The sequence below is a fragment of the Heterodontus francisci genome, chromosome 34 (genome assembly GCF_036365525.1).
Source record: "Heterodontus francisci isolate sHetFra1 chromosome 34, sHetFra1.hap1, whole genome shotgun sequence".
NCBI lineage: Eukaryota > Metazoa > Chordata > Chondrichthyes > Heterodontiformes > Heterodontidae > Heterodontus > Heterodontus francisci.
Genome location: NC_090404.1, coordinates 12,693,197 through 12,719,221, shown reverse-complemented (window position 1 = coordinate 12,719,221; position 26,025 = coordinate 12,693,197). Strand labels below are relative to the sequence as shown.

At 46.0% G+C, this 26,025-nt stretch overlaps 24 non-coding genes across 24 annotated transcripts; all 24 read left to right on the top strand.

Moving 5' to 3' along the window:
- Positions 1–491: 491 nt before the first annotated feature.
- Positions 492–573, top strand: trnas-aga (transfer RNA serine (anticodon AGA)). The gene has a single exon. It is a non-coding gene; the product is annotated as a tRNA-Ser (tRNA).
- Positions 574–1,698: 1,125 nt separating this feature from the next.
- On the top strand, positions 1,699–1,771 carry trnak-cuu (transfer RNA lysine (anticodon CUU)). Its single transcript has one exon. It is a non-coding gene; the product is annotated as a tRNA-Lys (tRNA).
- An 876-nt stretch (positions 1,772–2,647) lies between these two features.
- Positions 2,648–2,729, top strand: trnas-aga (transfer RNA serine (anticodon AGA)). Its single transcript has one exon. It is a non-coding gene; the product is annotated as a tRNA-Ser (tRNA).
- A 1,125-nt stretch (positions 2,730–3,854) lies between these two features.
- On the top strand, positions 3,855–3,927 carry trnak-cuu (transfer RNA lysine (anticodon CUU)). The gene has a single exon. It is a non-coding gene; the product is annotated as a tRNA-Lys (tRNA).
- Positions 3,928–4,803: 876 nt separating this feature from the next.
- trnas-aga (transfer RNA serine (anticodon AGA)) lies at positions 4,804–4,885 on the top strand. The gene has a single exon. It is a non-coding gene; the product is annotated as a tRNA-Ser (tRNA).
- A 1,125-nt stretch (positions 4,886–6,010) lies between these two features.
- trnak-cuu (transfer RNA lysine (anticodon CUU)) lies at positions 6,011–6,083 on the top strand. The gene has a single exon. It is a non-coding gene; the product is annotated as a tRNA-Lys (tRNA).
- Positions 6,084–6,959: 876 nt separating this feature from the next.
- trnas-aga (transfer RNA serine (anticodon AGA)) lies at positions 6,960–7,041 on the top strand. The gene has a single exon. It is a non-coding gene; the product is annotated as a tRNA-Ser (tRNA).
- A 1,125-nt stretch (positions 7,042–8,166) lies between these two features.
- On the top strand, positions 8,167–8,239 carry trnak-cuu (transfer RNA lysine (anticodon CUU)). The gene has a single exon. It is a non-coding gene; the product is annotated as a tRNA-Lys (tRNA).
- Positions 8,240–9,115: 876 nt separating this feature from the next.
- Positions 9,116–9,197, top strand: trnas-aga (transfer RNA serine (anticodon AGA)). Its single transcript has one exon. It is a non-coding gene; the product is annotated as a tRNA-Ser (tRNA).
- Positions 9,198–10,322: 1,125 nt separating this feature from the next.
- Positions 10,323–10,395, top strand: trnak-cuu (transfer RNA lysine (anticodon CUU)). The gene has a single exon. It is a non-coding gene; the product is annotated as a tRNA-Lys (tRNA).
- An 876-nt stretch (positions 10,396–11,271) lies between these two features.
- On the top strand, positions 11,272–11,353 carry trnas-aga (transfer RNA serine (anticodon AGA)). Its single transcript has one exon. It is a non-coding gene; the product is annotated as a tRNA-Ser (tRNA).
- A 1,125-nt stretch (positions 11,354–12,478) lies between these two features.
- trnak-cuu (transfer RNA lysine (anticodon CUU)) lies at positions 12,479–12,551 on the top strand. Its single transcript has one exon. It is a non-coding gene; the product is annotated as a tRNA-Lys (tRNA).
- Positions 12,552–13,427: 876 nt separating this feature from the next.
- Positions 13,428–13,509, top strand: trnas-aga (transfer RNA serine (anticodon AGA)). The gene has a single exon. It is a non-coding gene; the product is annotated as a tRNA-Ser (tRNA).
- Positions 13,510–14,632: 1,123 nt separating this feature from the next.
- trnak-cuu (transfer RNA lysine (anticodon CUU)) lies at positions 14,633–14,705 on the top strand. The gene has a single exon. It is a non-coding gene; the product is annotated as a tRNA-Lys (tRNA).
- Positions 14,706–15,581: 876 nt separating this feature from the next.
- On the top strand, positions 15,582–15,663 carry trnas-aga (transfer RNA serine (anticodon AGA)). The gene has a single exon. It is a non-coding gene; the product is annotated as a tRNA-Ser (tRNA).
- Positions 15,664–16,786: 1,123 nt separating this feature from the next.
- trnak-cuu (transfer RNA lysine (anticodon CUU)) lies at positions 16,787–16,859 on the top strand. The gene has a single exon. It is a non-coding gene; the product is annotated as a tRNA-Lys (tRNA).
- Positions 16,860–17,735: 876 nt separating this feature from the next.
- Positions 17,736–17,817, top strand: trnas-aga (transfer RNA serine (anticodon AGA)). The gene has a single exon. It is a non-coding gene; the product is annotated as a tRNA-Ser (tRNA).
- A 1,125-nt stretch (positions 17,818–18,942) lies between these two features.
- Positions 18,943–19,015, top strand: trnak-cuu (transfer RNA lysine (anticodon CUU)). Its single transcript has one exon. It is a non-coding gene; the product is annotated as a tRNA-Lys (tRNA).
- An 876-nt stretch (positions 19,016–19,891) lies between these two features.
- trnas-aga (transfer RNA serine (anticodon AGA)) lies at positions 19,892–19,973 on the top strand. The gene has a single exon. It is a non-coding gene; the product is annotated as a tRNA-Ser (tRNA).
- Positions 19,974–21,096: 1,123 nt separating this feature from the next.
- On the top strand, positions 21,097–21,169 carry trnak-cuu (transfer RNA lysine (anticodon CUU)). The gene has a single exon. It is a non-coding gene; the product is annotated as a tRNA-Lys (tRNA).
- An 876-nt stretch (positions 21,170–22,045) lies between these two features.
- On the top strand, positions 22,046–22,127 carry trnas-aga (transfer RNA serine (anticodon AGA)). Its single transcript has one exon. It is a non-coding gene; the product is annotated as a tRNA-Ser (tRNA).
- Positions 22,128–23,252: 1,125 nt separating this feature from the next.
- trnak-cuu (transfer RNA lysine (anticodon CUU)) lies at positions 23,253–23,325 on the top strand. Its single transcript has one exon. It is a non-coding gene; the product is annotated as a tRNA-Lys (tRNA).
- An 876-nt stretch (positions 23,326–24,201) lies between these two features.
- On the top strand, positions 24,202–24,283 carry trnas-aga (transfer RNA serine (anticodon AGA)). Its single transcript has one exon. It is a non-coding gene; the product is annotated as a tRNA-Ser (tRNA).
- Positions 24,284–25,406: 1,123 nt separating this feature from the next.
- On the top strand, positions 25,407–25,479 carry trnak-cuu (transfer RNA lysine (anticodon CUU)). The gene has a single exon. It is a non-coding gene; the product is annotated as a tRNA-Lys (tRNA).
- The last annotated feature ends 546 nt before the right edge of the window (positions 25,480–26,025 follow it).

Here is a 26,025-nt window from a genome sequence, read left to right as displayed (position 1 = left end):
TTGGGGCTTGCCTTAGTGTGAGAGTAAGAGAGGTTGACAAGATTGATTCCTGGCATTAGAGACTCGTCTTACGATGACACATCGAGTAGAATGGGCCGGCCGATATTCTTTGCAGATTTAAAGAATGAGAGGTAGTCTCTTGCAACATGTAAGATTTTGAGAGGGCTTGACACTTAAGGTGCTGCTACGCAGATTGACGTGGCTGGAGAGTGAGAAGTAGAGCAGAATGTCAGGAAAAGAGGAACATCATTTCAGTCTGAGATGAGGAGACATTTGTTCAGTCAGAGGGTTGTGAATCTTTGGAATTGTCTCTGCCAGAGAGCTGTGGATGCTCAGTCGATGAATATATTGAAGGCTGACATGGATGGATTGTTTGGACTTTAGGGATTGCGTCGGAAATTGTAGTTGATGTGGAGCATCAGCCATGATCGTATGAAATGGCAGAGCAGACTCGTCCAGCCCCTTATCGCCGAACAAACAAACCGCAAGTGGTAGTCATGGCCGAGTGGTTAAGGCGATGGACTAGAAATCCATTGGGGTCTCCCTGCGCAGGTTCGAATCCTGCTGGCTACGCGACTCACTCTTTCGGATTTTAGCCTCGTTCCTGCAAGCGGCAAGTCGTTGCTTCAAACTCCAAACGCTCCTTGAGCGCTTTTCTTTCGTTTCCGATATGCTACCAGCACGCATAAAACTTGCAGTGGCAAATGGAAGTGAAATAACCCAATGTGCAAACGCTTTTGCTTTCTGTCAGTCTGTCTCTCTTAGCTTTCCCTCACTCTCAGTGGATGTGACTGTGTCTTTCAATGTTTCGCTGTGTGTCTCCGCGTGCGTCAATTCCCCGAGGAGGTGAAAGCATGCAAGTGACTTGGTGCCCGTATGCTTCAAAGCGGAGGACGATCGGGGAGATGGAAAAAGAGAGAAAAAGAGGCAGGCGCATAGACAGAGAGGGATACATAGAGAGAAATAGGGAATGACAGATAGACAGAAAGTGGAGCAGACACTGAAAGGAGCAGATATATTTCACAATTCCATATCTTTCTTCATTGAGATTGACAGACAGAAAGGAAGAAAGATTTACATTTAAACAAGACCTTTCACGATGTCAAGACATCGCAAAGCGTTTTGCAGCCAATGAAGTACATTTGAAGCGTAGTCACTGCTGTAATCTAATGACAAAGAGACAGAGAGATAGAGAGAGAGAGTGAGAGGAGGGCGGATAAAAAGCAGATGCCAAAATCTGATCGTTAGAATGACATCTCAATGTGGAATCGATAAATATCTCATGATGTGTTTGATGCAGATTCAACAGCTGTAAACCTGAAGCTGAGTGATTCCCTGATGAACCAGGGACAAAGATTACCAAATTCGATCAGATCATCTCTTCGCCTTCTCTTTCTCGAGAGAAGAAGCTCAGTGTGCTGTGACTTTCCTTGTTGCTGAAGACAATGTCATTTCAGGATGAGGGCACAATGTTGGTAAATGCCGGAAGAAATCCGAAGTATTATTGGGTGGCAATGTTTGGAAGGAGGTGCAGCTAAGAAAGTGGAAGATGTGAATGATGTTATTGACGATTGAGTGGAATGCATGGCAGCGTCGGGCTTTTGCCAGTCACCTTGGAATCCGGAGCAGACTGAGACACCAGGTAGAAACCAAGAATTGTCTTGCTGCGATATAAGATATGGAGCAGCATTTCCCCGTGCCCGGCTAGCTCAGTCGGCAGAGCATGAGACTCTTAATCTCAGGGTCGTGGGTTCGAGCCCCACGTTGGGCGGCTTTAAGCTCTGCGGTTCTGCAGGAGGATCAGTTGTAGCAGAATCTTCCCACTGTGGGCTTTTGTTAAAGTCACAATTGCTGCTTTCCCACTGAAACCTGCCTTGTGCTTCAATAAATGTGTCAGCGACAACGTTTTTGCTGCAGCCCAATGTGCAATGAATGATGACACTTTAAAAGTCTCAATTGACAGTCCCTGTCCCAACAAAAGCGCTCCGCGACGCAGAATTTGAAAGCGGGCTGAGGCTAATAAATGGAATGTTGGTGTTTATTGCAAAGGGCTGGAGTACAAGATTAAGGACCACTTTGTTTCAATTGCACGTGGCTTTGGTAAAATCAGGAATGGACTACTGTGTATAGTTTTGCCCTCCGTACCTGAGAAAGGTTTGGGGCTTGCCTTAGTGTGAGAGTAAGAGAGGTTGACAAGATTGATTCCTGGCATTAGAGACTCGTCTTACGATGACACATCGAGTAGAATGGGCCGGCCGATATTCTTTGCAGATTTAAAGAATGAGAGGTAGTCTCTTGCAACATGTAAGATTTTGAGAGGGCTTGACACTTAAGGTGCTGCTACGCAGATTGACGTGGCTGGAGAGTGAGAAGTAGAGCAGAATGTCAGGAAAAGAGGAACATCATTTCAGTCTGAGATGAGGAGACATTTGTTCAGTCAGAGGGTTGTGAATCTTTGGAATTGTCTCTGCCAGAGAGCTGTGGATGCTCAGTCGATGAATATATTGAAGGCTGACATGGATGGATTGTTTGGACTTTAGGGATTGCGTCGGAAATTGTAGTTGATGTGGAGCATCAGCCATGATCGTATGAAATGGCAGAGCAGACTCATCCAGCCCCTTATCGCCGAACAAACAAATCGCAAGCGGTAGTCATGGCCGAGTGGTTAAGGCGATGGGCTAGAAATCCATTGGGGTCTCCCTGCGCAGGTTCGAATCCTGCTGGCTACGCGACTCACTCTTTCGGATTTTAGCCTCGTTCCTGCAAGTGGCAAGTCGTTGCTTCAAACTCCAAACGCTCCTTGAGCGCTTTTCTTTCGTTTCCGATATGCTACCAGCACGCATAAAACTTGCAGTGGCAAATGGAAGTGAAATAACCCAATGTGCAAACGCTTTTGCTTTCTGTCAGTCTGTCTCTCTTAGCTTTCCCTCACTCTCAGTGGATGTGACTGTGTCTTTCAATGTTTCGCTGTGTGTCTCCGCGTGCGTCAATTCCCCGAGGAGGTGAAAGCATGCAAGTGACTTGGTGCCCGTATGCTTCAAAGCGGAGGACGATCGGGGAGATGGAAAAAGAGAGAAAAAGAGGCAGGCGCATAGACAGAGAGGGATACATAGAGAGAAATAGGGAATGACAGATAGACAGAAAGTGGAGCAGACACTGAAAGGAGCAGATATATTTCACAATTCCATATCTTTCTTCATTGAGATTGACAGACAGAAAGGAAGAAAGATTTACATTTAAACAAGACCTTTCACGATGTCAAGACATCGCAAAGCGTTTTGCAGCCAATGAAGTACATTTGAAGCGTAGTCACTGCTGTAATCTAAAGACAAAGAGACAGAGAGATAGAGAGATAGAGTGAGAGGAGGGCGGATAAAAAGCAGATGCCAAAATCTGATCGTTAGAATGACATCTCAATGTGGAATCGATAAATATCTCATGATGTGTTTGATGCAGATTCAACAGCTGTAAACCTGAAGCTGAGTGATTCCCTGATGAACCAGGGACAAAGATTACCAAATTCGATCAGATCATCTCTTCGCCTTCTCTTTCTCGAGAGAAGAAGCTCAGTGTGCTGTGACTTTCCTTGTTGCTGAAGACAATGTCATTTCAGGATGAGGGCACAATGTTGGTGAATGCCGGAAGAAATCCGAAGTATTATTGGGTGGCAATGTTTGGAAGGAGGTGCAGCTAAGAAAGTGGAAGATGTGAATGATGTTATTGACGATTGAGTGGAATGCATGGCAGCGTCGGGCTTTTGCCAGTCACCTTGGAATCCGGAGCAGACTGAGACACCAGGTAGAAACCAAGAATTGTCTTGCTGCGATATAAGATATGGAGCAGCATTTCCCCGTGCCCGGCTAGCTCAGTCGGCAGAGCATGAGACTCTTAATCTCAGGGTCGTGGGTTCGAGCCCCACGTTGGGCGGCTTTAAGCTCTGCGGTTCTGCAGGAGGATCAGCTGTAGCAGAATCTTCCCACTGTGGGCTTTTGTTAAAGTCACAATTGCTGCTTTCCCACTGAAACCTGCCTTGTGCTTCAATAAATGTGTCAGCGACAACGTTTTTGCTGCAGCCAAATGTGCAATGAATGATGACACTTTAAAAGTCTCAATTGACAGTCCCTGTCCCAACAAAAGCGCTCCGCGACGCAGAATTAGAAAGCGGGCTGAGGCTAATAAATGGAATGTTGGTGTTTATTGCAAAGGGCTGGAGGACAAGATTAAGGACCACTTTGTTTCAATTGCACGTGGCTTTGGTAAAATCAGGAATGGACTACTGTGCATAGTTTTGCCCTCCGTACCTGAGAAAGGTTTGGGGCTTGCCTTAGTGTGAGAGTAAGAGAGGTTGACAAGATTGATTCCTGGCATTAGAGACTCGTCTTACGATGACACATCGAGTAGAATGGGCCGGCCGATATTCTTTGCAGATTTAAAGAATGAGAGGTAGTCTCTTGCAACATGTAAGATTTTGAGAGGGCTTGACACTTAAGGTGCTGCTACGCAGATTGACGTGGCTGGAGAGTGAGAAGTAGAGCAGAATGTCAGGATAAGAGGAACATCATTTCAGTCTGAGATGAGGAGACATTTGTTCAGTCAGAGGGTTGTGAATCTTTGGAATTGTCTCTGCCAGAGAACTGTGGATGCTCAGTCGATGAATATATTGAAGGCTGACATGGATGGATTGTTTGGACTTTAGGGATTGCGTCGGAAATTGTAGTTGATGTGGAGCATCAGCCATGATCGTATGAAATGGCAGAGCAGACTCGTCCAGCCCCTTATCGCCGAACAAACAAATCGCAAGCGGTAGTCATGGCCGAGTGGTTAAGGCGATGGACTAGAAATCCATTGGGGTCTCCCTGCGCAGGTTCGAATCCTGCTGGCTACGCGACTCACTCTTTCGGATTTTAGCCTCGTTCTTGCAAGCGGCAAGTCGTTGCTTCAAACTCCAAACGCTCCTTGAGCGCTTTTCTTTCGTTTCCGATATGCTACCAGCACGCATAAAACTTGCAGTGGCAAATGGAAGTGAAATAACCCAATGTGCAAACGCTTTTGCTTTCTGTCAGTCTGTCTCTCTTAGCTTTCCCTCACTCTCAGTGGATGCGACTGTGTCTTTCAATGTTTCGCTGTGTGTCTCCGCGTGCGTCAATTCCCCGAGGAGGTGAAAGCATGCAAGTGACTTGGTGCCCGTATGCTTCAAAGCGGAGGACGACCGGGGAGATGGAAAAAGAGAGAAAAAGAGGCAGGCGCATAGACAGAGAGGGATACATAGAGAGAAATAGGGAATGACAGATAGACAGAAAGTGGAGCAGACACTGAAAGGAGCAGATATATTTCACAATTCCATATCTTTCTTCATTGAGATTGACAGACAGAAAGGAAGAAAGATTTACATTTAAACAAGACCTTTCACGATGTCAAGACATCGCAAAGCGTTTTGCAGCCAATGAAGTACATTTGAAGCGTAGTCACTGCTGTAATCTAATGACAAAGAGACAGAGAGATAGAGAGAGAGAGTGAGAGGAGGGCGGATAAAAAGCAGATGCCAAAATCTGATCGTTAGAATGACATCTCAATGTGGAATCGATAAATATCTCATGATGTGTTTGATGCAGATTCAACAGCTGTAAACCTGAAGCTGAGTGATTCCCTGATGAACCAGGGACAAAGATTACCAAATTCGATCAGATCATCTCTTCGCCTTCTCTTTCTCGAGAGAAGAAGCTCAGTGTGCTGTGACTTTCCTTGTTGCTGAAGACAATGTCATTTCAGGATGAGGGCACAATGTTGGTAAATGCCGGAAGAAATCCGAAGTATTATTGGGTGGCAATGTTTGGAAGGAGGTGCAGCTAAGAAAGTGGAAGATGTGAATGATGTTATTGACGATTGAGTGGAATGCATGGCAGCGTCGGGCTTTTGCCAGTCACCTTGGAATCCGGACCAGACTGAGACACCAGGTAGAAACCAAGAATTGTCTTGCTGCGATATAAGATATGGAGCAGCATTTCCCCGTGCCCGGCTAGCTCAGTCGGCAGAGCATGAGACTCTTAATCTCAGGGTCGTGGGTTCGAGCCCCACGTTGGGCGGCTTTAAGCTCTGCGGTTCTGCAGGAGGATCAGTTGTAGCAGAATCTTCCCACTGTGGGCTTTTGTTAAAGTCACAATTGCTGCTTTCCCACTGAAACCTGCCTTGTGCTTCAATAAATGTGTCAGCGACAACGTTTTTGCTGCAGCCCAATGTGCAATGAATGATGACACTTTAAAAGTCTCAATTGACAGTCCCTGTCCCAACAAAAGCGCTCCGCGACGCAGAATTTGAAAGCGGGCTGAGGCTAATAAATGGAATGTTGGTGTTTATTGCAAAGGGCTGGAGTACAAGATTAAGGACCACTTTGTTTCAATTGCACGTGGCTTTGGTAAAATCAGGAATGGACTACTGTGTATAGTTTTGCCCTCCGTACCTGAGAAAGGTTTGGGGCTTGCCTTAGTGTGAGAGTAAGAGAGGTTGACAAGATTGATTCCTGGCATTAGAGACTCGTCTTACGATGACACATCGAGTAGAATGGGCCGGCCGATATTCTTTGCAGATTTAAAGAATGAGAGGTAGTCTCTTGCAACATGTAAGATTTTGAGAGGGCTTGACACTTAAGGTGCTGCTACGCAGATTGACGTGGCTGGAGAGTGAGAAGTAGAGCAGAATGTCAGGAAAAGAGGAACATCATTTCAGTCTGAGATGAGGAGACATTTGTTCAGTCAGAGGGTTGTGAATCTTTGGAATTGTCTCTGCCAGAGAGCTGTGGATGCTCAGTCGATGAATATATTGAAGGCTGACATGGATGGATTGTTTGGACTTTAGGGATTGCGTCGGAAATTGTAGTTGATGTGGAGCATCAGCCATGATCGTATGAAATGGCAGAGCAGACTCGTCCAGCCCCTTATCGCCGAACAAACAAATCGCAAGCGGTAGTCATGGCCGAGTGGTTAAGGCGATGGGCTAGAAATCCTTTGGGGTCTCCCTGCGCAGGTTCGAATCCTGCTGGCTACGCGACTCACTCTTTCGGATTTTAGCCTCGTTCCTGCAAGTGGCAAGTCGTTGCTTCAAACTCCAAACGCTCCTTGAGCGCTTTTCTTTCGTTTCCGATATGCTACCAGCACGCATAAAACTTGCAGTGGCAAATGGAAGTGAAATAACCCAATGTGCAAACGCTTTTGCTTTCTGTCAGTCTGTCTCTCTTAGCTTTCCCTCACTCTCAGTGGATGTGACTGTGTCTTTCAATGTTTCGCTGTGTGTCTCCGCGTGCGTCAATTCCCCGAGGAGGTGAAAGCATGCAAGTGACTTGGTGCCCGTATGCTTCAAAGCGGAGGACGATCGGGGAGATGGAAAAAGAGAGAAAAAGAGGCAGGCGCATAGACAGAGAGGGATACATAGAGAGAAATAGGGAATGACAGATAGACAGAAAGTGGAGCAGACACTGAAAGGAGCAGATATATTTCACAATTCCATATCTTTCTTCATTGAGATTGACAGACAGAAAGGAAGAAAGATTTACATTTAAACAAGACCTTTCACGATGTCAAGACATCGCAAACCGTTTTGCAGCCAATGAAGTACATTTGAAGCGTAGTCACTGCTGTAATCTAATGACAAAGAGACAGAGAGATAGAGAGAGAGAGTGAGAGGAGGGCGGATAAAAAGCAGATGCCAAAATCTGATCGTTAGAATGACATCTCAATGTGGAATCGATAAATATCTCATGATGTGTTTGATGCAGATTCAACAGCTGTAAACCTGAAGCTGAGTGATTCCCTGATGAACCAGGGACAAAGATTACCAAATTCGATCAGATCATCTCTTCGCCTTCTCTTTCTCGAGAGAAGAAGCTCAGTGTGCTGTGACTTTCCTTGTTGCTGAAGACAATGTCATTTCAGGATGAGGGCACAATGTTGGTAAATGCCGGAAGAAATCCGAAGTATTATTGGGTGGCAATGTTTGGAAGGAGGTGCAGCTAAGAAAGTGGAAGATGTGAATGATGTTATTGACGATTGAGTGGAATGCATGGCAGCGTCGGGCTTTTGCCAGTCACCTTGGAATCCGGAGCAGACTGAGACACCAGGTAGAAACCAAGAATTGTCTTGCTGCGATATAAGATATGGAGCAGCATTTCCCCGTGCCCGGCTAGCTCAGTCGGCAGAGCATGAGACTCTTAATCTCAGGGTCGTGGGTTCGAGCCCCACGTTGGGCGGCTTTAAGCTCTGCGGTTCTGCAGGAGGATCAGCTGTAGCAGAATCTTCCCACTGTGGGCTTTTGTTAAAGTCACAATTGCTGCTTTCCCACTGAAACCTGCCTTGTGCTTCAATAAATGTGTCAGCGACAACGTTTTTGCTGCAGCCAAATGTGCAATGAATGATGACACTTTAAAAGTCTCAATTGACAGTCCCTGTCCCAACAAAAGCGCTCCGCGACGCAGAATTAGAAAGCGGGCTGAGGCTAATAAATGGAATGTTGGTGTTTATTGCAAAGGGCTGGAGGACAAGATTAAGGACCACTTTGTTTCAATTGCACGTGGCTTTGGTAAAATCAGGAATGGACTACTGTGTATAGTTTTGCCCTCCGTACCTGAGAAAGGTTTGGGGCTTGCCTTAGTGTGAGAGTAAGAGAGGTTGACAAGATTGATTCCTGGCATTAGAGACTCGTCTTACGATGACACATCGAGTAGAATGGGCCGGCCGATATTCTTTGCAGATTTAAAGAATGAGAGGTAGTCTCTTGCAACATGTAAGATTTTGAGAGGGCTTGACACTTAAGGTGCTGCTACGCAGATTGACGTGGCTGGAGAGTGAGAAGTAGAGCAGAATGTCAGGATAAGAGGAACATCATTTCAGTCTGAGATGAGGAGACATTTGTTCAGTCAGAGGGTTGTGAATCTTTGGAATTGTCTCTGCCAGAGAACTGTGGATGCTCAGTCGATGAATATATTGAAGGCTGACATGGATGGATTGTTTGGACTTTAGGGATTGCGTCGGAAATTGTAGTTGATGTGGAGCATCAGCCATGATCGTATGAAATGGCAGAGCAGACTCGTCCAGCCCCTTATCGCCGAACAAACAAATCGCAAGCGGTAGTCATGGCCGAGTGGTTAAGGCGATGGACTAGAAATCCATTGGGGTCTCCCTGCGCAGGTTCGAATCCTGCTGGCTACGCGACTCACTCTTTCGGATTTTAGCCTCGTTCTTGCAAGCGGCAAGTCGTTGCTTCAAACTCCAAACGCTCCTTGAGCGCTTTTCTTTCGTTTCCGATATGCTACCAGCACGCATAAAACTTGCAGTGGCAAATGGAAGTGAAATAACCCAATGTGCAAACGCTTTTGCTTTCTGTCAGTCTGTCTCTCTTAGCTTTCCCTCACTCTCAGTGGATGCGACTGTGTCTTTCAATGTTTCGCTGTGTGTCTCCGCGTGCGTCAATTCCCCGAGGAGGTGAATGCATGCAAGTGACTTGGTGCCCGTATGCTTCAAAGCGGAGGACGACCGGGGAGATGGAAAAAGAGAGAAAAAGAGGCAGGCGCATAGACAGAGAGGGATACATAGAGAGAAATAGGGAATGACAGATAGACAGAAAGTGGAGCAGACACTGAAAGGAGCAGATATATTTCACAATTCCATATCTTTCTTCATTGAGATTGACAGACAGAAAGGAAGAAAGATTTACATTTAAACAAGACCTTTCACGATGTCAAGACATCGCAAAGCGTTTTGCAGCCAATGAAGTACATTTGAAGCGTAGTCACTGCTGTAATCTAATGACAAAGAGACAGAGAGATAGAGAGAGAGAGTGAGAGGAGGGCGGATAAAAAGCAGATGCCAAAATCTGATCGTTAGAATGACATCTCAATGTGGAATCGATAAATATCTCATGATGTGTTTGATGCAGATTCAACAGCTGTAAACCTGAAGCTGAGTGATTCCCTGATGAACCAGGGACAAAGATTACCAAATTCGATCAGATCATCTCTTCGCCTTCTCTTTCTCGAGAGAAGAAGCTCAGTGTGCTGTGACTTTCCTTGTTGCTGAAGACAATGTCATTTCAGGATGAGGGCACAATGTTGGTAAATGCCGGAAGAAATCCGAAGTATTATTGGGTGGCAATGTTTGGAAGGAGGTGCAGCTAAGAAAGTGGAAGATGTGAATGATGTTATTGACGATTGAGTGGAATGCATGGCAGCGTCGGGCTTTTGCCAGTCACCTTGGAATCCGGAGCAGACTGAGACACCAGGTAGAAACCAAGAATTGTCTTGCTGCGATATAAGATATGGAGCAGCATTTCCCCGTGCCCGGCTAGCTCAGTCGGCAGAGCATGAGACTCTTAATCTCAGGGTCGTGGGTTCGAGCCCCACGTTGGGCGGCTTTAAGCTCTGCGGTTCTGCAGGAGGATCAGTTGTAGCAGAATCTTCCCACTGTGGGCTTTTGTTAAAGTCACAATTGCTGCTTTCCCACTGAAACCTGCCTTGTGCTTCAATAAATGTATCAGCGACAACGTTTTTGCTGCAGCCCAATGTGCAATGAATGATGACACTTTAAAAGTCTCAATTGACAGTCCCTGTCCCAACAAAAGCGCTCCGCGACGCAGAATTAGAAAGCGGGCTGAGGCTAATAAATGGAATGTTGGTGTTTATTGCAAAGGGCTGGAGTACAAGATTAAGGACCACTTTGTTTCAATTGCACGTGGCTTTGGTAAAATCAGGAATGGACTACTGTGTATAGTTTTGCCCTCCGTACCTGAGAAAGGTTTGGGGCTTGCCTTAGTGTGAGAGTAAGAGAGGTTGACAAGATTGATTCCTGGCATTAGAGACTCGTCTTACGATGACACATCGAGTAGAATGGGCCGGCCGATATTCTTTGCAGATTTAAAGAATGAGAGGTAGTCTCTTGCAACATGTAAGATTTTGAGAGGGCTTGACACTTAAGGTGCTGCTACGCAGATTGACGTGGCTGGAGAGTGAGAAGTAGAGCAGAATGTCAGGAAAAGAGGAACATCATTTCAGTCTGAGATGAGGAGACATTTGTTCAGTCAGAGGGTTGTGAATCTTTGGAATTGTCTCTGCCAGAGAGCTGTGGATGCTCAGTCGATGAATATATTGAAGGCTGACATGGATGGATTGTTTGGACTTTAGGGATTGCGTCGGAAATTGTAGTTGATGTGGAGCATCAGCCATGATCGTATGAAATGGCAGAGCAGACTCGTCCAGCCCCTTATCGCCGAACAAACAAATCGCAAGCGGTAGTCATGGCCGAGTGGTTAAGGCGATGGACTAGAAATCCATTGGGGTCTCCCTGCGCAGGTTCGAATCCTGCTGGCTACGCGACTCACTCTTTCGGATTTTAGCCTCGTTCTTGCAAGCGGCAAGTCGTTGCTTCAAACTCCAAACGCTCCTTGAGCGCTTTTCTTTCGTTTCCGATATGCTACCAGCACGCATAAAACTTGCAGTGGCAAATGGAAGTGAAATAACCCAATGTGCAAACGCTTTTGCTTTCTGTCAGTCTGTCTCTCTTAGCTTTCCCTCACTCTCAGTGGATGCGACTGTGTCTTTCAATGTTTCGCTGTGTGTCTCCGCGTGCGTCAATTCCCCGAGGAGGTGAATGCATGCAAGTGACTTGGTGCCCGTATGCTTCAAAGCGGAGGACGACCGGGGAGATGGAAAAAGAGAGAAAAAGAGGCAGGCGCATAGACAGAGAGGGATACATAGAGAGAAATAGGGAATGACAGATAGACAGAAAGTGGAGCAGACACTGAAAGGAGCAGATATATTTCACAATTCCATATCTTTCTTCATTGAGATTGACAGACAGAAAGGAAGAAAGATTTACATTTAAACAAGACCTTTCACGATGTCAAGACATCGCAAAGCGTTTTGCAGCCAATGAAGTACATTTGAAGCGTAGTCACTGCTGTAATCTAATGACAAAGAGACAGAGAGATAGAGAGAGAGAGTGAGAGGAGGGCGGATAAAAAGCAGATGCCAAAATCTGATCGTTAGAATGACATCTCAATGTGGAATCGATAAATATCTCATGATGTGTTTGATGCAGATTCAACAGCTGTAAACCTGAAGCTGAGTGATTCCCTGATGAACCAGGGACAAAGATTACCAAATTCGATCAGATCATCTCTTCGCCTTCTCTTTCTCGAGAGAAGAAGCTCAGTGTGCTGTGACTTTCCTTGTTGCTGAAGACAATGTCATTTCAGGATGAGGGCACAATGTTGGTAAATGCCGGAAGAAATCCGAAGTATTATTGGGTGGCAATGTTTGGAAGGAGGTGCAGCTAAGAAAGTGGAAGATGTGAATGATGTTATTGACGATTGAGTGGAATGCATGGCAGCGTCGGGCTTTTGCCAGTCACCTTGGAATCCGGAGCAGACTGAGACACCAGGTAGAAACCAAGAATTGTCTTGCTGCGATATAAGATATGGAGCAGCATTTCCCCGTGCCCGGCTAGCTCAGTCGGCAGAGCATGAGACTCTTAATCTCAGGGTCGTGGGTTCGAGCCCCACGTTGGGCGGCTTTAAGCTCTGCGGTTCTGCAGGAGGATCAGTTGTAGCAGAATCTTCCCACTGTGGGCTTTTGTTAAAGTCACAATTGCTGCTTTCCCACTGAAACCTGCCTTGTGCTTCAATAAATGTGTCAGCGACAACGTTTTTGCTGCAGCCCAATGTGCAATGAATGATGACACTTTAAAAGTCTCAATTGACAGTCCCTGTCCCAACAAAAGCGCTCCGCGACGCAGAATTAGAAAGCGGGCTGAGGCTAATAAATGGAATGTTGGTGTTTATTGCAAAGGGCTGGAGTACAAGATTAAGGACCACTTTGTTTCAATTGCACGTGGCTTTGGTAAAATCAGGAATGGACTACTGTGTATAGTTTTGCCCTCCGTACCTGAGAAAGGTTTGGGGCTTGCCTTAGTGTGAGAGTAAGAGAGGTTGACAAGATTGATTCCTGGCATTAGAGACTCGTCTTACGATGACACATCGAGTAGAATGGGCCGGCCGATATTCTTTGCAGATTTAAAGAATGAGAGGTAGTCTCTTGCAACATGTAAGATTTTGAGAGGGCTTGACACTTAAGGTGCTGCTACGCAGATTGACGTGGCTGGAGAGTGAGAAGTAGAGCAGAATGTCAGGAAAAGAGGAACATCATTTCAGTCTGAGATGAGGAGACATTTGTTCAGTCAGAGGGTTGTGAATCTTTGGAATTGTCTCTGCCAGAGAGCTGTGGATGCTCAGTCGATGAATATATTGAAGGCTGACATGGATGGATTGTTTGGACTTTAGGGATTGCGTCGGAAATTGTAGTTGATGTGGAGCATCAGCCATGATCGTATGAAATGGCAGAGCAGACTCGTCCAGCCCCTTATCGCCGAACAAACAAATCGCAAGCGATAGTCATGGCCGAGTGGTTAAGGCGATGGACTAGAAATCCATTGGGGTCTCCCTGCGCAGGTTCGAATCCTGCTGGCTACGCGACTCACTCTTTCGGATTTTAGCCTCGTTCCTGCAAGTGGCAAGTCGTTGCTTCAAACTCCAAACGCTCCTTGAGCGCTTTTCTTTCGTTTCCGATATGCTACCAGCACGCATAAAACTTGCAGTGGCAAATGGAAGTGAAATAACCCAATGTGCAAACGCTTTTGCTTTCTGTCAGTCTGTCTCTCTTAGCTTTCCCTCACTCTCAGTGGATGCGACTGTGTCTTTCAATGTTTCGCTGTGTGTCTCCGCGTGCGTCAATTCCCCGAGGAGGTGAATGCATGCAAGTGACTTGGTGCCCGTATGCTTCAAAGCGGAGGACGACCGGGGAGATGGAAAAAGAGAGAAAAAGAGGCAGGCGCATAGACAGAGAGGGATACATAGAGAGAAATAGGGAATGACAGATAGACAGAAAGTGGAGCAGACACTGAAAGGAGCAGATATATTTCACAATTCCATATCTTTCTTCATTGAGATTGACAGACAGAAAGGAAGAAAGATTTACATTTAAACAAGACCTTTCACGATGTCAAGACATCGCAAAGCGTTTTGCAGCCAATGAAGTACATTTGAAGCGTAGTCACTGCTGTAATCTAATGACAAAGAGACAGAGAGAGAGAGAGAGAGTGAGAGGGGGGCGGATAAAAAGCAGATGCCAAAATCTGATCGTTAGAATGACATCTCAATGTGGAATCGATAAATATCTCATGATGTGTTTGATGCAGATTCAACAGCTGTAAACCTGAAGCTGAGTGATTCCCTGATGAACCAGGGACAAAGATTCCCAAATTCGATCAGATCATCTCTTCGCCTTCTCTTTCTCGAGAGAAGAAGCTCAGTGTGCTGAGTCTTTCCTTGTTGCTGAAGACAATGTCATTTCAGGATGAGGGCACAATGTTGGTAAATGCCGGAAGAAATCCGAAGTATTATTGGGTGGCAATGTTTGGAAGGAGGTGCAGCTAAGAAAGTGGAAGATGTGAATGATGTTATTGACGATTGAGTGGAATGCATGGCAGCGTCGGGCTTTTGCCAGTCACCTTGGAATCCGGAGCAGACTGAGACACCAGGTAGAAACCAAGAATTGTCTTGCTGCGATATAAGATATGGAGCAGCATTTCCCCGTGCCCGGCTAGCTCAGTCGGCAGAGCATGAGACTCTTAATCTCAGGGTCGTGGGTTCGAGCCCCACGTTGGGCGGCTTTAAGCTCTGCGGTTCTGCAGGAGGATCAGTTATAGCAGAATCTTACCACTGTGGGCTTTTGTTAAAGTCACAATTGCTGCTTTCCCACTGAAACCTGCCTTGTGCTTCAATAAATGTGTCAGCGACAACGTTTTTGCTGCAGCCCAATGTGCAATGAATGATGACACTTTAAAAGTCTCAATTGACAGTCCCTGTCCCAACAAAAGCGCTCCGCGACGCAGAATTTGAAAGCGGGCTGAGGCTAATAAATGGAATGTTGGTGTTTATTGCAAAGGGCTGGAGTACAAGATTAAGGACCACTTTGTTTCAATTGCACGTGGCTTTGGTAAAATCAGGAATGGACTACTGTGTATAGTTTTGCCCTCCGTACCTGAGAAAGGTTTGGGGCTTGCCTTAGTGTGAGAGTAAGAGAGGTTGACAAGATTGATTCCTGGCATTAGAGACTCGTCTTACGATGACACATCGAGTAGAATGGGCCGGCCGATATTCTTTGCAGATTTAAAGAATGAGAGGTAGTCTCTTGCAACATGTAAGATTTTGAGAGGGCTTGACACTTAAGGTGCTGCTACGCAGATTGACGTGGCTGGAGAGTGAGAAGTAGAGCAGAATGTCAGGAAAAGAGGAACATCATTTCAGTCTGAGATGAGGAGACATTTGTTCAGTCAGAGGGTTGTGAATCTTTGGAATTGTCTCTGCCAGAGAGCTGTGGATGCTCAGTCGATGAATATATTGAAGGCTGACATGGATGGATTGTTTGGACTTTAGGGATTGCGTCGGAAATTGTAGTTGATGTGGAGCATCAGCCATGATCGTATGAAATGGCAGAGCAGACTCGTCCAGCCCCTTATCGCCGAACAAACAAATCGCAAGCGGTAGTCATGGCCGAGTGGTTAAGGCGATGGAGTAGAAATCCATTGGGGTCTCCCTGCGCAGGTTCGAATCCTGCTGGCTACGCGACTCACTCTTTCGGATTTTAGCCTCGTTCCTGCAAGCGGCAAGTCGTTGCTTCAAACTCCAAACGCTCCTTGAGCGCTTTTCTTTCGTTTCCGATATGCTACCAGCACGCATAAAACTTGCAGTGGCAAATGGAAGTGAAATAACCCAATGTGCAAACGCTTTTGCTTTCTGTCAGTCTGTCTCTCTTAGCTTTCCCTCACTCTCAGTGGATGTGACTGTGTCTTTCAATGTTTCGCTGTGTGTCTCCGCGTGCGTCAATTCCCCGAGGAGGTGAAAGCATGCAAGTGACTTGGTGCCCGTATGCTTCAAAGCGGAGGACGATCGGGGAGATGGAAAAAGAGAGAAAAAGAGGCAGGCGCATAGACAGAGAGGGATACATAGAGAGAAATAGGGAATGACAGATAGACAGAAAGTGGAGCAGACACTGAAAGGAGCAGATATATTTCACAATTCCATATCTTTCTTCATTGAGATTGACAGACAGAAAGGAAGAAAGATTTACATTTAAACAAGACCTTTCACGATGTCAAGACATCGCAAAGCGTTTTGCAGCCAATGAAGTACATTTGAAGCGTAGTCACTGCTGTAATCTAATGACAAAGAGACAGAGAGAGAGAGAGAGAGTGAGAGGAGGGCGGATAAAAAGCAGATGCCAAAATCTGATCGTTAGAATGACATCTCAATGTGGAATCGATAAATATCTCATGATGTGTTTGATGCAGATTCAACAGCTGTAAACCTGAAGCTGAGTGATTCCCTGATGAACCAGGGACAAAGATTACCAAATTCGATCAGATCATCTCTTCGCCTTCTCTTTCTCGAGAGAAGAAGCTCAGTGTGCTGTGACTTTCCTTGTTGCTGAAGACAATGTCATTTCAGGATGAGGGCACAATGTTGGTAAATGCCGGAAGAAATCCGAAGTATTATTGGGTGGCAATGTTTGGAAGGAGGTGCAGCTAAGAAAGTGGAAGATGTGAATGATGTTATTGACGATTGAGTGGAATGCATGGCAGCGTCGGGCTTTTGCCAGTCACCTTGGAATCCGGAGCAGACTGAGACACCAGGTAGAAACCAAGAATTGTCTTGCTGCGATATAAGATATGGAGCAGCATTTCCCCGTGCCCGGCTAGCTCAGTCGGCAGAGCATGAGACTCTTAATCTCAGGGTCGTGGGTTCGAGCCCCACGTTGGGCGGCTTTAAGCTCTGCGGTTCTGCAGGAGGATCAGTTGTAGCAGAATCTTCCCACTGTGGGCTTTTGTTAAAGTCACAATTGCTGCTTTCCCACTGAAACCTGCCTTGTGCTTCAATAAATGTGTCAGCGACAACGTTTTTGCTGCAGCCAAATGTGCAATGAATGATGACACTTTAAAAGTCTCAATTGACAGTCCCTGTCCCAACAAAAGCGCTCCGCGACGCAGAATTAGAAAGCGGGCTGAGGCTAATAAATGGAATGTTGGTGTTTATTGCAAAGGGCTGGAGGACAAGATTAAGGACCACTTTGTTTCAATTGCACGTGGCTTTGGTAAAATCAGGAATGGACTACTGTGTATAGTTTTGCCCTCCGTACCTGAGAAAGGTTTGGGGCTTGCCTTAGTGTGAGAGTAAGAGAGGTTGACAAGATTGATTCCTGGCATTAGAGACTCGTCTTACGATGACACATCGAGTAGAATGGGCCGGCCGATATTCTTTGCAGATTTAAAGAATGAGAGGTAGTCTCTTGCAACATGTAAGATTTTGAGAGGGCTTGACACTTAAGGTGCTGCTACGCAGATTGACGTGGCTGGAGAGTGAGAAGTAGAGCAGAATGTCAGGATAAGAGGAACATCATTTCAGTCTGAGATGAGGAGACATTTGTTCAGTCAGAGGGTTGTGAATCTTTGGAATTGTCTCTGCCAGAGAACTGTGGATGCTCAGTCGATGAATATATTGAAGGCTGACATGGATGGATTGTTTGGACTTTAGGGATTGCGTCGGAAATTGTAGTTGATGTGGAGCATCAGCCATGATCGTATGAAATGGCAGAGCAGACTCGTCCAGCCCCTTATCGCCGAACAAACAAATCGCAAGCGGTAGTCATGGCCGAGTGGTTAAGGCGATGGACTAGAAATCCATTGGGGTCTCCCTGCGCAGGTTCGAATCCTGCTGGCTACGCGACTCACTCTTTCGGATTTTAGCCTCGTTCTTGCAAGCGGCAAGTCGTTGCTTCAAACTCCAAACGCTCCTTGAGCGCTTTTCTTTCGTTTCCGATATGCTACCAGCACGCATAAAACTTGCAGTGGCAAATGGAAGTGAAATAACCCAATGTGCAAACGCTTTTGCTTTCTGTCAGTCTGTCTCTCTTAGCTTTCCCTCACTCTCAGTGGATGCGACTGTGTCTTTCAATGTTTCGCTGTGTGTCTCCGCGTGCGTCAATTCCCCGAGGAGGTGAATGCATGCAAGTGACTTGGTGCCCGTATGCTTCAAAGCGGAGGACGACCGGGGAGATGGAAAAAGAGAGAAAAAGAGGCAGGCGCATAGACAGAGAGGGATACATAGAGAGAAATAGGGAATGACAGATAGACAGAAAGTGGAGCAGACACTGAAAGGAGCAGATATATTTCACAATTCCATATCTTTCTTCATTGAGATTGACAGACAGAAAGGAAGAAAGATTTACATTTAAACAAGACCTTTCACGATGTCAAGACATCGCAAAGCGTTTTGCAGCCAATGAAGTACATTTGAAGCGTAGTCACTGCTGTAATCTAATGACAAAGAGACAGAGAGATAGAGAGAGAGAGTGAGAGGAGGGCGGATAAAAAGCAGATGCCAAAATCTGATCGTTAGAATGACATCTCAATGTGGAATCGATAAATATCTCATGATGTGTTTGATGCAGATTCAACAGCTGTAAACCTGAAGCTGAGTGATTCCCTGATGAACCAGGGACAAAGATTACCAAATTCGATCAGATCATCTCTTCGCCTTCTCTTTCTCGAGAGAAGAAGCTCAGTGTGCTGTGACTTTCCTTGTTGCTGAAGACAATGTCATTTCAGGATGAGGGCACAATGTTGGTAAATGCCGGAAGAAATCCGAAGTATTATTGGGTGGCAATGTTTGGAAGGAGGTGCAGCTAAGAAAGTGGAAGATGTGAATGATGTTATTGACGATTGAGTGGAATGCATGGCAGCGTCGGGCTTTTGCCAGTCACCTTGGAATCCGGAGCAGACTGAGACACCAGGTAGAAACCAAGAATTGTCTTGCTGCGATATAAGATATGGAGCAGCATTTCCCCGTGCCCGGCTAGCTCAGTCGGCAGAGCATGAGACTCTTAATCTCAGGGTCGTGGGTTCGAGCCCCACGTTGGGCGGCTTTAAGCTCTGCGGTTCTGCAGGAGGATCAGTTGTAGCAGAATCTTCCCACTGTGGGCTTTTGTTAAAGTCACAATTGCTGCTTTCCCACTGAAACCTGCCTTGTGCTTCAATAAATGTGTCAGCGACAACGTTTTTGCTGCAGCCCAATGTGCAATGAATGATGACACTTTAAAAGTCTCAATTGACAGTCCCTGTCCCAACAAAAGCGCTCCGCGACGCAGAATTAGAAAGCGGGCTGAGGCTAATAAATGGAATGTTGGTGTTTATTGCAAAGGGCTGGAGTACAAGATTAAGGACCACTTTGTTTCAATTGCACGTGGCTTTGGTAAAATCAGGAATGGACTACTGTGTATAGTTTTGCCCTCCGTACCTGAGAAAGGTTTGGGGCTTGCCTTAGTGTGAGAGTAAGAGAGGTTGACAAGATTGATTCCTGGCATTAGAGACTCGTCTTACGATGACACATCGAGTAGAATGGGCCGGCCGATATTCTTTGCAGATTTAAAGAATGAGAGGTAGTCTCTTGCAACATGTAAGATTTTGAGAGGGCTTGACACTTAAGGTGCTGCTACGCAGATTGACGTGGCTGGAGAGTGAGAAGTAGAGCAGAATGTCAGGAAAAGAGGAACATCATTTCAGTCTGAGATGAGGAGACATTTGTTCAGTCAGAGGGTTGTGAATCTTTGGAATTGTCTCTGCCAGAGAGCTGTGGATGCTCAGTCGATGAATATATTGAAGGCTGACATGGATGGATTGTTTGGACTTTAGGGATTGCGTCGGAAATTGTAGTTGATGTGGAGCATCAGCCATGATCGTATGAAATGGCAGAGCAGACTCGTCCAGCCCCTTATCGCCGAACAAACAAATCGCAAGCGGTAGTCATGGCCGAGTGGTTAAGGCGATGGACTAGAAATCCATTGGGGTCTCCCTGCACAGGTTCGAATCCTGCTGGCTACGCGACTCACTCTTTCGGATTTTAGCCTCGTTCCTGCAAGTGGCAAGTCGTTGCTTCAAACTCCAAACGCTCCTTGAGCGCTTTTCTTTCGTTTCCGATATGCTACCAGCACGCATAAAACTTGCAGTGGCAAATGGAAGTGAAATAACCCAATGTGCAAACGCTTTTGCTTTCTGTCAGTCTGTCTCTCTTAGCTTTCCCTCACTCTCAGTGGATGCGACTGTGTCTTTCAATGTTTCGCTGTGTGTCTCCGCGTGCGTCAATTCCCCGAGGAGGTGAATGCATGCAAGTGACTTGGTGCCCGTATGCTTCAAAGCGGAGGACGACCGGGGAGATGGAAAAAGAGAGAAAAAGAGGCAGGCGCATAGACAGAGAGGGATACATAGAGAGAAATAGGGAATGACAGATAGACAGAAAGTGGAGCAGACACTGAAAGGAGCAGATATATTTCACAATTCCATATCTTTCTTCATTGAGATTGACAGACAGAAAGGAAGAAAGATTTACATTTAAACAAGACCTTTCACGATGTCAAGACATCGCAAAGCGTTTTGCAGCCAATGAAGTACATTTGAAGCGTAGTCACTGCTGTAATCTAATGACAAAGAGACAGAGAGAGAGAGAGAGAGTGAGAGGGGGGCGGATAAAAAGCAGATGCCAAAATCTGATCGTTAGAATGACATCTCAATGTGGAATCGATAAATATCTCATGATGTGTTTGATGCAGATTCAACAGCTGTAAACCTGAAGCTGAGTGATTCCCTGATGAACCAGGGACAAAGATTCCCAAATTCGATCAGATCATCTCTTCGCCTTCTCTTTCTCGAGAGAAGAAGCTCAGTGTGCTGAGTCTTTCCTTGTTGCTGAAGACAATGTCATTTCAGGATGAGGGCACAATGTTGGTAAATGCCGGAAGAAATCCGAAGTATTATTGGGTGGCAATGTTTGGAAGGAGGTGCAGCTAAGAAAGTGGAAGATGTGAATGATGTTATTGACGATTGAGTGGAATGCATGGCAGCGTCGGGCTTTTGCCAGTCACCTTGGAATCCGGAGCAGACTGAGACACCAGGTAGAAACCAAGAATTGTCTTGCTGCGATATAAGATATGGAGCAGCATTTCACCGTGCCCGGCTAGCTCAGTCGGCAGAGCATGAGACTCTTAATCTCAGGGTTGTGGGTTCGAGCCCCACGTTGGGCGGCTTTAAGCTCTGCGGTTCTGCAGGAGGATCAGTTGTAGCAGAATCTTCCCACTGTGGGCTTTTGTTAAAGTCACAATTGCTGCTTTCCCACTGAAACCTGCCTTGTGCTTCAATAAATGTGTCAGCGACAACGTTTTTGCTGCAGCCAAATGTGCAATGAATGATGACACTTTAAATGTCTCAATTGACAGTCCCTGTCCCAACAAAAGCGCTCCGCGACGCAGAATTAGAAAGCGGGCTGAGGCTAATAAATGGAATGTTGGTGTTTATTGCAAAGGGCTGGAGGACAAGATTAAGGACCACTTTGTTTCAATTGCACGTGGCTTTGGTAAAATCAGGAATGGACTACTGTGTATAGTTTTGCCCTCCGTACCTGAGAAAGGTTTGGGGCTTGCCTTAGTGTGAGAGTAAGAGAGGTTGACAAGATTGATTCCTGGCATTAGAGACTCGTCTTACGATGACACATCGAGTAGAATGGGCCGGCCGATATTCTTTGCAGATTTAAAGAATGAGAGGTAGTCTCTTGCAACATGTAAGATTTTGAGAGGGCTTGACACTTAAGGTGCTGCTACGCAGATTGACGTGGCTGGAGAGTGAGAAGTAGAGCAGAATGTCAGGAAAAGAGGAACATCATTTCAGTCTGAGATGAGGAGACATTTGTTCCGTCAGAGGGTTGTGAATCTTTGGAATTGTCTCTGCCAGAGAACTGTGGATGCTCAGTCGATGAATATATTGAAGGCTGACATGGATGGATTGTTTGGACTTTAGGGATTGCGTCGGAAATTGTAGTTGATGTGGAGCATCAGCCATGATCGTATGAAATGGCAGAGCAGACTCGTCCAGCCCCTTATCGCCGAACAAACAAATCGCAAGCGGTAGTCATGGCCGAGTGGTTAAGGCGATGGACTAGAAATCCATTGGGGTCTCCCTGCACAGGTTCGAATCCTGCTGGCTACGCGACTCACTCTTTCGGATTTTAGCCTCGTTCTTGCAAGCGGCAAGTCGTTGCTTCAAACTCCAAACGCTCCTTGAGCGCTTTTCTTTCGTTTCCGATATGCTACCAGCACGCATAAAACTTGCAGTGGCAAATGGAAGTGAAATAACCCAATGTGCAAACGCTTTTGCTTTCTGTCAGTCTGTCTCTCTTAGCTTTCCCTCACTCTCAGTGGATGCGACTGTGTCTTTCAATGTTTCGCTGTGTGTCTCCGCGTGCGTCAATTCCCCGAGGAGGTGAATGCATGCAAGTGACTTGGTGCCCGTATGCTTCAAAGCGGAGGACGACCGGGGAGATGGAAAAAGAGAGAAAAAGAGGCAGGCGCATAGACAGAGAGGGATACATAGAGAGAAATAGGGAATGACAGATAGACAGAAAGTGGAGCAGACACTGAAAGGAGCAGATATATTTCACAATTCCATATCTTTCTTCATTGAGATTGACAGACAGAAAGGAAGAAAGATTTACATTTAAACAAGACCTTTCACGATGTCAAGACATCGCAAAGCGTTTTGCAGCCAATGAAGTACATTTGAAGCGTAGTCACTGCTGTAATCTAATGACAAAGAGACAGAGAGATAGAGAGAGAGAGTGAGAGGAGGGCGGATAAAAAGCAGATGCCAAAATCTGATCGTTAGAATGACATCTCAATGTGGAATCGATAAATATCTCATGATGTGTTTGATGCAGATTCAACAGCTGTAAACCTGAAGCTGAGTGATTCCCTGATGAACCAGGGACAAAGATTACCAAATTCGATCAGATCATCTCTTCGCCTTCTCTTTCTCGAGAGAAGAAGCTCAGTGTGCTGTGACTTTCCTTGTTGCTGAAGACAATGTCATTTCAGGATGAGGGCACAATGTTGGTAAATGCCGGAAGAAATCCGAAGTATTATTGGGTGGCAATGTTTGGAAGGAGGTGCAGCTAAGAAAGTGGAAGATGTGAATGATGTTATTGACGATTGAGTGGAATGCATGGCAGCGTCGGGCTTTTGCCAGTCACCTTGGAATCCGGACCAGACTGAGACACCAGGTAGAAACCAAGAATTGTCTTGCTGCGATATAAGATATGGAGCAGCATTTCCCCGTGCCCGGCTAGCTCAGTCGGCAGAGCATGAGACTCTTAATCTCAGGGTCGTGGGTTCGAGCCCCACGTTGGGCGGCTTTAAGCTCTGCGGTTCTGCAGGAGGATCAGTTGTAGCAGAATCTTCCCACTGTGGGCTTTTGTTAAAGTCACAATTGCTGCTTTCCCACTGAAACCTGCCTTGTGCTTCAATAAATGTGTCAGCGACAACGTTTTTGCTGCAGCCCAATGTGCAATGAATGATGACACTTTAAAAGTCTCAATTGACAGTCCCTGTCCCAACAAAAGCGCTCCGCGACGCAGAATTAGAAAGCGGGCTGAGGCTAATAAATGGAATGTTGGTGTTTATTGCAAAGGGCTGGAGTACAAGATTAAGGACCACTTTGTTTCAATTGCACGTGGCTTTGGTAAAATCAGGAATGGACTACTGTGTATAGTTTTGCCCTCCGTACCTGAGAAAGGTTTGGGGCTTGCCTTAGTGTGAGAGTAAGAGAGGTTGACAAGATTGATTCCTGGCATTAGAGACTCGTCTTACGATGACACATCGAGTAGAATGGGCCGGCCGATATTCTTTGCAGATTTAAAGAATGAGAGGTAGTCTCTTGCAACATGTAAGATTTTGAGAGGGCTTGACACTTAAGGTGCTGCTACGCAGATTGACGTGGCTGGAGAGTGAGAAGTAGAGCAGAATGTCAGGAAAAGAGGAACATCATTTCAGTCTGAGATGAGGAGACATTTGTTCAGTCAGAGGGTTGTGAATCTTTGGAATTGTCTCTGCCAGAGAGCTGTGGATGCTCAGTCGATGAATATATTGAAGGCTGACATGGATGGATTGTTTGGACTTTAGGGATTGCGTCGGAAATTGTAGTTGATGTGGAGCATCAGCCATGATCGTATGAAATGGCAGAGCAGACTCGTCCAGCCCCTTATCGCCGAACAAACAAATCGCAAGCGGTAGTCATGGCCGAGTGGTTAAGGCGATGGACTAGAAATCCATTGGGGTCTCCCTGCACAGGTTCGAATCCTGCTGGCTACGCGACTCACTCTTTCGGATTTTAGCCTCGTTCCTGCAAGTGGCAAGTCGTTGCTTCAAACTCCAAACGCTCCTTGAGCGCTTTTCTTTCGTTTCCGATATGCTACCAGCACGCATAAAACTTGCAGTGGCAAATGGAAGTGAAATAACCCAATGTGCAAACGCTTTTGCTTTCTGTCAGTCTGTCTCTCTTAGCTTTCCCTCACTCTCAGTGGATGCGACTGTGTCTTTCAATGTTTCGCTGTGTGTCTCCGCGTGCGTCAATTCCCCGAGGAGGTGAATGCATGCAAGTGACTTGGTGCCCGTATGCTTCAAAGCGGAGGACGACCGGGGAGATGGAAAAAGAGAGAAAAAGAGGCAGGCGCATAGACAGAGAGGGATACATAGAGAGAAATAGGGAATGACAGATAGACAGAAAGTGGAGCAGACACTGAAAGGAGCAGATATATTTCACAATTCCATATCTTTCTTCATTGAGATTGACAGACAGAAAGGAAGAAAGATTTACATTTAAACAAGACCTTTCACGATGTCAAGACATCGCAAAGCGTTTTGCAGCCAATGAAGTACATTTGAAGCGTAGTCACTGCTGTAATCTAATGACAAAGAGACAGAGAGAGAGAGAGAGAGTGAGAGGGGGGCGGATAAAAAGCAGATGCCAAAATCTGATCGTTAGAATGACATCTCAATGTGGAATCGATAAATATCTCATGATGTGTTTGATGCAGATTCAACAGCTGTAAACCTGAAGCTGAGTGATTCCCTGATGAACCAGGGACAAAGATTCCCAAATTCGATCAGATCATCTCTTCGCCTTCTCTTTCTCGAGAGAAGAAGCTCAGTGTGCTGAGTCTTTCCTTGTTGCTGAAGACAATGTCATTTCAGGATGAGGGCACAATGTTGGTAAATGCCGGAAGAAATCCGAAGTATTATTGGGTGGCAATGTTTGGAAGGAGGTGCAGCTAAGAAAGTGGAAGATGTGAATGATGTTATTGACGATTGAGTGGAATGCATGGCAGCGTCGGGCTTTTGCCAGTCACCTTGGAATCCGGAGCAGACTGAGACACCAGGTAGAAACCAAGAATTGTCTTGCTGCGATATAAGATATGGAGCAGCATTTCACCGTGCCCGGCTAGCTCAGTCGGCAGAGCATGAGACTCTTAATCTCAGGGTCGTGGGTTCGAGCCCCACGTTGGGCGGCTTTAAGCTCTGCGGTTCTGCAGGAGGATCAGTTGTAGCAGAATCTTCCCACTGTGGGCTTTTGTTAAAGTCACAATTGCTGCTTTCCCACTGAAACCTGCCTTGTGCTTCAATAAATGTGTCAGCGACAACGTTTTTGCTGCAGCCCAATGTGCAATGAATGATGACACTTTAAAAGTCTCAATTGACAGTCCCTGTCCCAACAAAAGCGCTCCGCGACGCAGAATTAGAAAGCGGGCTGAGGCTAATAAATGGAATGTTGGTGTTTATTGCAAAGGGCTGGAGTACAAGATTAAGGACCACTTTGTTTCAATTGCACGTGGCTTTGGTAAAATCAGGAATGGACTACTGTGTATAGTTTTGCCCTCCGTACCTGAGAAAGGTTTGGGGCTTGCCTTAGTGTGAGAGTAAGAGAGGTTGACAAGATTGATTCCTGGCATTAGAGACTCGTCTTACGATGACACATCGAGTAGAATGGGCCGGCCGATATTCTTTGCAGATTTAAAGAATGAGAGGTAGTCTCTTGCAACATGTAAGATTTTGAG